General features: G+C 42.5%; 1 long non-coding RNA gene across 1 annotated transcript; it reads right to left on the bottom strand.

The window, feature by feature from the left end:
* Positions 1–1,113: 1,113 nt before the first annotated feature.
* Positions 1,114–8,606, bottom strand: LOC110307460. Its single transcript, XR_002379392.2, has 3 exons — positions 8,453–8,606; positions 5,695–5,842; positions 1,114–1,477 (listed from the first exon to the last, which is right to left on the bottom strand). It is a non-coding gene; the product is annotated as an uncharacterized LOC110307460 (long non-coding RNA).
* Between the last annotated feature and the right edge of the window lie 895 nt (positions 8,607–9,501).

The raw sequence follows: 9,501 nt of genomic DNA, 5'->3' as shown, positions 1-9,501 counted from the left end.
AAAACAGTGACAACTCATGGAGTCGCTTCACAAGGAAGAAAAGCAACGCTTCTTTCCTGAAGTTGCTGAAATACAACTTCAGATTGTATATACTCATTATACCAAGTATCTGGCATAGTGATGGGGAAAAACAAAGTCTGCACAGAACTCCCACATGAGATGCAGTCAAATCAATTGACTTCTGTTGGTGACTTAGCAGAGATTTGCAGAATGCAAATAGATATGCAGAAAACAAGCTGAAAAGCAACAAGGTTCTTGACTTTTCACTGGTGGTTCAGGTTACCAGTCTAGCTCTGATATCCCCTAGTGTCTGTGGTCAACTTGGAATGCAATTTTCATTAGGACTTTGGAAATCATGATTTCCCTGTTTCTATGATGGGAGATAAAAGCTTAGGTCCCCTGCCTCACCAGTTCCTTTGGGCAGTATTCCTTCAGTATAAGTGAATAAATAAATACCTTAAAGTGGGATTTTACTCTGATTTGTGGATAAGGGATCAAGACAATAAAATGTAGACCAATACTATATCATTTTATGGTATTTCTATCAGTTTATTTAAAAAAATAGTTTCAAACTACTGCAATATCCCAGACCTAATGCTACAGGCAAAGACCCTTTAAGGTATATTAATAAGATTGTCATATAACTATTTAAAAACATAATAAATGATGGCAAGAAGCATTGTGTGGACCTGTATAATAGAATTAGAACCAATTCTTAAGTTTGGGAAATGCTTCTCTGTGTAAGTAAGCTGGATTTGAGGTCTATGGTAGGATGAATTCTACAATGGACTCCTGAGTTTGACCCTTGGGCTTTGTGCTTGTGCAATCTGTCCCTTGGGTAGAGTAAGGCTCATGACTTGTTTCTCATTAACAGAACATACAATGGTGAGCTGAACTCTTAACTGTAACCAGACTGCATATACTCATTAGACCAAGTCACTGGCAATAGTGATGGAGAAAAACAGATTGGGAGAGATAAAGTAACATTGACACAGCTTTGTGATTGTGTAAAGCTAATGGTGTGTGTGTGTGTGGGGGGATAGTAACTCCTCCATTTCCATCTTTGCTGTTTTTTGGAAAGAGAACACTAAAAGATGGCCAGATATCAGGCAAGAAGCAAAGAGCTCTGTTTATGATTGTTGTCTGAGGTCTCTACAGGATGTCCAAAAGATGCCAAGAACTTCAGTGTAGTCCAGGGTTCAGAGAACTGCTCAGGCAGAGGACAATTATTTGAGGTATTTTGTAAGGGATATAAACTCTCTTTTTCCCCTTAGGGAGAGAAGTAAAGGAAGAGAACAAATACTATCTGAATTTGGGGAATCAGCTACAAAGAGGTGTATCTTGAGTGGCACAGCTCGCTTCATCAGCAACATTATTTGGCCTGCTTGATCGGCTGGAGGCAGCTGGACTCTCTCCTCACACTTTCCTCATGGATCTCAGTGCTCAGAGAGCATAGTAGGCACTGGCCAAACAGCTCCTAGGGAAAAAAATGGAGTGAATAAATGTGGAGACTTATCCTTCAAGCACATAAATAAATAAGCCGAGTGCAGGATACCATCTCTTTAGGTAGAAGGCAAATACACAGCTACGTGACTAAAATAGTTCAAACGCCATTTCAGCAGTTTCTGCTGTAGAAATATGCTTGATCAAATGTTTAATCTCTCAGAGATTTGGAGCACTGATAACAAAGTGAGTCACTGGGGCCCCCCATTACAATCAGAAGTTAATTATTGCTCATACCTTTGGTGTTCCTCGTCGTTTCAGGCCCTTCAAGAAGGTGAACTCCCAGAGAAAAAGGGTCTCGGTGAAGACTGTTGACATCTCCAAAACCTGCATAATGAGCTCAGTGCATTTGTTACTGGACACTGACCCAAACTCATCAGCTGTTAGAGACTCTGGGTCTTTTAGGACTGACTCTTAAAATCCCTTGATGCCTCATTGGGTTTGAGAAGATAATAAATATAACCAAGCTAACTGAACTCAGACCTCATAGAAAACAAGTGTATGAAAACCCACCCAGAACCTGAAAACAAACAAACAAACAAACAAACAAACAAACAAACAAACCACTTTGCCATTATGAATCACAATCCCCAAAGGACATGTTTGTATTGATTTTCTAGATGCTGTGATAAGGCACCACAAACCACACAGGTTAAATCACTAGATGTGTGCTCCCTCAGTTTCGGAGGCTGACAGTCCAACATAAGGTGTGAACAGCACTCTCACTTTAAAGTTAGAGATACCTGTTCTTTGTCTAGATACTAGGAGCTCTAGATAGTCCTCAACTCATGATTTACAGTATTCTCCTATACCCATAGCCTGCCTCTCTCTCTCTCTCTCTCTCTCTCTCTCTCTCTCTCTCTCTCTCTCTCACACACACACACACACACACACACCTATGTCTTCTTGTCTATCTCTCACAAAGGCACCTGTCACCGGGTGCATGTCCTACCTGGGAAATCCAGGTTGAGCTCTTCTGGACATAATTAAATCTACAAAATCTATATTCAAAATTACATGGCATTCTGAGGTTCTAGATGGATATAGCTCCCTGCCAGCATTCAGCCATTCAAATCCTCATACTAGCCCATAAGGCAAGTAAGCCCAAATATATTTATATAAAAGATGGAGGGGGGAGAAGCTTGGACTTTTCAGAATGTACTAAGTAGTTGTCAAAAATAATGAAGACCTTGACTCTAAACTTATGTCTCCAAATAACCTAATCGGCTACTAAATAATAACCCACATGTTTGGAGGGACTCTAGTCCATGTTGTCATTAATGTTTAAAATAAGATAGAAGGTATGGTTGAGACTAACTCAGTTTGTAAATTCACCAGGTTGTAGGACCCAGTCTGCCCAGTGGTCTGGAATGCCATATTGGGAGAATTATGTATGGCCAGAGAAAAGGCTTCTGGTGGCCCAGAGGAGGATACGATTCCTATGATACCAAAGAAACCAAGTGGCAACCTGCCTGCTCTTAACCTGCCTGCTCTTCCACTACCAGGAGGCAATGCTCTTCTTTCTCTGTGAGGCCAAAAGATAATATCATGATGTATCATGCTTTTTCTTATTTTTCAAAATAAGCTGTGGTGTCTCAAAGGGAACTGTTGAGGTTTTGTCTTTTACTGACTATCGTAATGCTAAGTAAGGCCCCCCCAAGACCTGGAGTCTGCACATAGCCCCTGGGATCCTGTTCCTCAGTTAATTCTGATTGGTAAATAAAGATGCCAATAGCTGGGAAGAAGAAAGATAGGTAGGGTTGAGTCTTCACAGGCATGGAAGAGGAGGAAGAGGAGGAGGAGGAGAAGGAAGAGAAGGAAGAGGAGGAGGAAGAGGAGGAGGAGGAGAAGGAAGAGGAGGAGGAAGAGGAGGAGGGGAGGAGAGGAAGAGGAGGAGGAAGGGAGAAGAGGAAGAGGAAGAAGAGGAAGAAGAAGAAGAAGACGAAGAAGAAGAAGAAGAAGACGAAGAAGACGAAGACGAAGAAGAAGAAGAAGAAGAAGAAGAAGAAGAAGAAGAAGAAGAAGAAGAAGAAGAAGAAGAAGAAGAAGAAGAAGAAGAAGAAGAANAAGAAGAAGAAGAAGAAGAAGAAGAAGAAGAAGAAGAAGAAGAAGAAGAAGAAGAAGAAGAAGAAGAAGAAGAAGAAGAAGAAGAAGAAGAAGAAGAAAGAAGAGAAGCCACTATGGAAGAATGGGCAGGAGGGAGAAGGAGAGCCACCATGGTCTAGGGGCCAAGAGATTGTGGTTCAGACGGCTGCCTGGTTGGAGTTGAGAGTAGCCCAGGTGGAACATAGTAAATAGTGAGTGGTGGCTTGGGGTCATCGATGGGTAGATTCTAGCAGCACGGAGGGTAGGCAGCTGACCAGTTTTTGTACTGCCTATGGCATATTTAGAAATATAAAGGCTGTGTGTCTTTCATCTGGGAAAATGAATGGTCTAAGGTGGGTGGAAACCCTGTGCTGGGACATTCCTACAGAGGTGCTAGCACTCAGATCTTCAGAGTCCCTCCTTTGAATCTCTCTTCTCAGCTCATCCATCTTCTCTGTTCTCTGCCATGGAAGACAAAAGTAAAACCTCCAGCCATGGCTTGAGGAGAGGATGGGAAACATAACTTCATCATATCTGTTTGTTAATTATAGAATTGGGCCTCTTGTATTTACAGTTCTCCTTTCTATCATTGGCTAGTGTGGGAGGCCATGCCTGCACTTCTGAGGTCAACTCCTCACCCTGTTTCTGGAGACATGTTCAACCTTATGTCAGACCAAAGCAAAGCAAAGCAAAGCAAAGCAAAGCAAAGCAAAGCAAAGCAAAGCAAAGCAAAGCAAAGCAAAGCAAAGCAAACCAAACCAAACCAAACCAAACCAAACCAAACCAAACCAACATGAAAACAAAAGCCAAAAAAATCTCTCATAGTCCCAGGAGCCAAACAATTGAAGGAAAGAGGTAAAGCGACACCAATATTGGGTGAAAATGAATAGTTCCTCAGCCCCCTCAGGATGAAAGAAAGCCACACTGAAGACAATAACATTGCATATTTATTGCATATTCTCCGAGCACCCACCATACACCAGGCACTGTGCTAAAGGCTTCTCACATGCAGTCTCGTGCAGGCCTCACAGCTTATGAGGGGCTTGCTATTAGAGCTCTCATTACACAGGTAAAACATTAAGGCTGCAGAGGTTAAATAATATGTCTGATTACCCAGCTAAAATGTGACAAACTAAATCTTATGCCTCTGGATCACAGCGAGTGCACAAATCAGACATGGGTTGTGGTCAGGAGACATAGCAGTGTGACAGAGGTACCCTGAGTTTCAAATGGCTTACCCCTCCCCCAACTTAATTTTTTTAAAAGCCATTTAACACGTTCACCAGTTACTTTCCCATATTCTGTAAGGGAGCTATAGCTTTTCTTTACTAGTCCTTAACATTTTTAGGTGACCGCCAGCCTATAGCACAAGCCCACCTACAATGTGCTGAAGAAATGAAGGAATAATGGTTCTTGCAGGAGTCCAGGCAGGAGGAGAACAGAGGCAGTGACAGGAACCCGAGACACCTGTCACCTAACAGCCTTGCCGTTCTTCATTAATTATCTTCCCACCTCTGAGCTCACCGTGAGTCCCTTCCTTTCAGACATATTCTAGAATGTGTGGGACCACTCCCGGGAAATAGAGGGAGACCTCGAGAGGAACAAACTCAGATTGGGAGCCTCAGACAAACTGTCATCCTGCAGTGAATCTCCCGGAGTATAATGACTCTCGCCTTGATGCGTGTGCACGGAGCCACCGGTTCCCTAAAGCATCTCCAGAGGTCCAGACAATGCCAGGCTCAGTGTTTGCATGCCTGGACTGTTCTCCTGAGGCAGAGCAGAAAGTCCCTTTTGATTCCTGCTTTATCCATAGGGGGGAAAAACATACTAGAAAAGTCCTTAGTGGTGACAGCACTGTCACCGAGCATAATAGAAATATTTAAAAGATAAATTTCTTCCAGTTTCTGTGGCCTTTTATCTGGCAACCCAGAGGAGGGTGTTAAAACTGATAAGTAGATTTTCTTCTCGGCAAAACAGACTATCTGAGGCAGGCATGGAAAGAATGGCCATGCTTATGTTAGCTGAAATAAAGGACTTGGTAAAGTGTAGATCTACTCAAGGTATCACTGTTTATCTTCCCCAAAGCTGATTTACCTGTTTTCTCACCTTTGCACAAAGATCTCATAGAAGAGCTCTTGATTTTCATTTGTATTTTGAATAAATACAAATCCGGGTGCAACTCCCCTGCGTTCTTCAGGGAGGGAGGCACATCGCACCTACGGAGCCTTTTTCTGGAACCTGGTCTGCCAGTTCTCTGCCACGCAAGCAAGCAAGAAGATCTTTAGGATAAACAAATATTTCAGGCAGATTGAAACCCCCTTTTAAATGATCTCCAAAGAAGCCATGGTAGCTCCTTCGGGAACTTAGATCGCCTCTGTGTGGCCTGGAGGACTCGCACCTTGCCTTTCCCTATCTTCAGTCTTCCCCTCATGACTCATAATGGGCCTCATCGGGAAGGCAGGAGGCCAGATGTTCCACAAGGACGGCAGTCCCAACCTTTCGATGCCAGGTTCCTGTGGCTTTGCATTGGCCACCTCCCAGCCATCACTTTGCAGTCCATGACCCCCCTAACCCCACCCCGAAAAGCAAAGGACCAAGAAAAGATAGTTAGCATGCCTCTCTTGAAGTCAAGGAGGGCTGTATAATCCACAGGGCCTCCCTGCCCAGCATTTGGAAGTCAGAGTTAAACATGCTCTTTTTTTAAAAGCTTAAATCTTTTAAAAACTCAATTATATTTACGTACAGTTGCATGAGTGCGTGCGTGGGTGAGTGCGAGCGAGCGTGTGCGCGTGTGCGTGTGTGTGTGTGTGTGTGTGTGTGTGTATGCACACACTGCAGTGTACATGTCGATGGCCAGAAAATGACTAGTTAATAGGCCCTCCTCTGCCCTCTCCTCCATAAGTGGGTCCAAGAATATGACTCAGTTGACTTAGGCAGCAGACACTTTTTTTCCTGCTCTTGCCCACCCGTCATGGCCATTTTATGGCTTTTTGGGGAGATGGGGGTAGTCTTTTAGCTTGTACCGATGAGTTCATTTTATTTGAACATGCGTGACTTTTGGTTATCACCATTTTTACCATGCTGTTTGACATCTAAGAAAAAAAATCAATCCAGGAAAAACAACCTTCCCAATGCTACAGTACCTCATGTTGTGATGACCCCCAACCGTAAAATTATTCCGTCGCTACTTCATAACTGTCATTTTGATCCTGTGATGAATGATAACACAAACATCTGATATGGGACCCCCATAAGGGTCGCAACCCACAGGCTAAGAACCGCTGGCTTAGAGTCATTGTCATATTGAAAGATTTCTAGCCCAAAGCTTTTGGTCTTAGATCAAGATCAAAACAAAGAAAATCTTTCACTCATTTATACAGAAATCTCACCATCAACAAACACTTCCAATGTGGCCTAAATCACCTCATTTTGTTGCCTCTTCTTTCTGACAACTGTCCCCACATTTAAAAAAAAAACATTATTTTTTTATTTTATGTATATGAATACTCTGTAGCTGTCCAAACACACAGCAGAAGAGAGTGTCGATCCCATTACAGATGGCTGTGACCCACCCTGTAATTGCTGGAGACTGAACTCAGGACCTCTGGAAGAACAGTCAGTGCTCTTAACCGCTGAGCCATCTCTCCAGTCCCATCCCATTTTAAAAAATGACAACCCAAAGTATAAAAGCACCTCACTCTATAAACAGAGTTATAGGAAGTAACAACAACTAGAATAAGAAACTAAACTGTGAGAATCAGTAATGAGTACTAACAGCCAGGGTCATGGGTAGGACCTGCAGATTGGAGGTATATGGCTATGGTCCAGACCTTCATACCCTCTTCCTATTTTCTCCAGAGAAGGTTATCAGTTGACGTTCAAAGTTAATAGTGCAATTTTAACTAAATATTTCTGTTGAAGGGACCGAAAAATGGATTTGCCTTTGAAAAGCCTGTGGCTAAAACTAGATGATGTAATTCACTAAAATTAATGAAGCAGAATGTATAAAGAAGTGAGATAAGGGGCTGGTGGGATGGTTCGGTGGGTTAAAGGGCCCGCTGCCCAAGGGCCTGATGAGTGCAATGCTTGGGACCTCATGGCAGAAGGAGAAAGACACGTGCTGTGCCATGTGCACTTCCGCTTCCTCACAGATGCACACGCGTTCTCCTACACTGAATAGAGTAAATTCAAAACAAGTGAGAAGAAGAAAATCAGACATCTTGAGGCAGAAGGCAGCGTGTAGGAAACTTGCTTACGGCTCAATTACTCTCATCTGCAGTCAAGACGGTGCCAACAGAAACACCCCTTAAAAGAAGCAAACGTCCGTTAAGCTAAATCCCTCAAAAATGAGGAAAGACTTCCGAAGGGATACATTGAGGCAGCTGAGGAGGTGGGAGGTGGGAGTAGCGCACTCATGTTATCTCGGCCGGCATCAATCAATCAATCAATCGTGACACCGTCACCCAGACATCAGGGTTACCCTGGGTAAAACGGTAATGCTGGATTTTGTTTACAGAAATCAATAGACCCCAGGAATGGGCTAAGGGATGTGAATCCCATATATTTCTGACATGAAGCTGGATCTTTAAGATCATGTCAGCTACTAACCCACGGCGTCTTCCCTTTTATTTGTGCCTATATATTTGAGAAAGGGGGAGGGGCGAAAAACCCTAGTTTACTTTTTTAAAACTAAATAGCGTTGCCTTGCGGCCCTCACATTGTATCTATTACACATTTCACTTCAAAATCTCATCTCCCCTAAACCCTCTTCAACGCGCCTGAAGTAGCACTGCCAAAGGAAAGGAATTTTCTATTTAACTAGAGCACTGACATTCTGTTACACAATTCGATCTTATCTATTTACCTGCTCTCAAAAACACAAGCCACTAAACACGAAAATGCTGAATGCATGGAGCCCGCGGTGCCATAGGTGTCTGAATGCATCTGCGGCTCCTCTCTCACTCATCAGTGTAATTGTTGCCGTGTTATTCCATTTTTTGATTAGTCTAGTCCCTCAAGCTCAATGCTTTTTTTCTGGCCCAACGTTCTTCTGCTGGTTGTCATGGTGACTGAATTGTTAGAGAGGAGAAAGGCTCTGTTGTCTGTCATTGTTCTGTTGTGGTTTAGGTAACGCAGGAGGCAACACAAGTGAAGTGGATGGACCTTTTTTGCTCTGCATCATTTCATAGTATTGAAAAAAATCTCACATAAAAAAGGAGCAAATAGGCCCAACCAAAGAAATAACCAAGCTTTTTCTAAAGGGAAGTGCACATTATTATAAAGAGGCAAAATGGCACTAATGATGAACTCGGTAATGTATGAAAAATGCTGCAGGGTATTGCATTTGTTACTAGAACAATCGCTGCAACTTAAACATCTCATGCAATACCCACCATTTTGCAATTTAGAGTAAATATAGTTTTTAACTATACAATTGTCACATAGACTCTTGGACTCGGGAGGCTGTACCACCTTAACCTTACGTTCTGTTTAATCTGAAGATGCCCTGTTAGACATCCAGACTGAACCAGAATTAGAATTAGTTGTTGGGCAAATTGTCCTTGGGTGATGACATAGTATTATGGTCAAATTCTACTTTGGGGATGTAGAGATGATTTTCTTTTTAATTTGAGAGCTAACTACGAGGAATTTTTATTCAAGTGACAGAAGTCTTTCTGAAGATAAATAATACAAGTACAATCCTGTCTTTATTTACCAACTTTCCTGATTTTTAGAATTAGGAAATGGAAGTCTGTAATACCCATAGATGATGAGCGCATACCTTAGGATAATTAATTGTGACTCTGGTAAACACTGCACTAGATCACTCCTATCTCAGCTTCATTAGACACACCCTTCCTAATCAGTAATTATCTGCATTAGTCTTAGTATAATTTTTCACCATAAACATTT

Source organism: Mus caroli, chromosome 12, assembly GCF_900094665.2.
Source record: "Mus caroli chromosome 12, CAROLI_EIJ_v1.1, whole genome shotgun sequence".
In the NCBI taxonomy this organism is placed as follows: domain Eukaryota; kingdom Metazoa; phylum Chordata; class Mammalia; order Rodentia; family Muridae; genus Mus; species Mus caroli.
The sequence above is the reverse complement of the archived record's forward strand: the minus strand, read 5'-3'. Positions and strand labels throughout refer to the sequence as shown.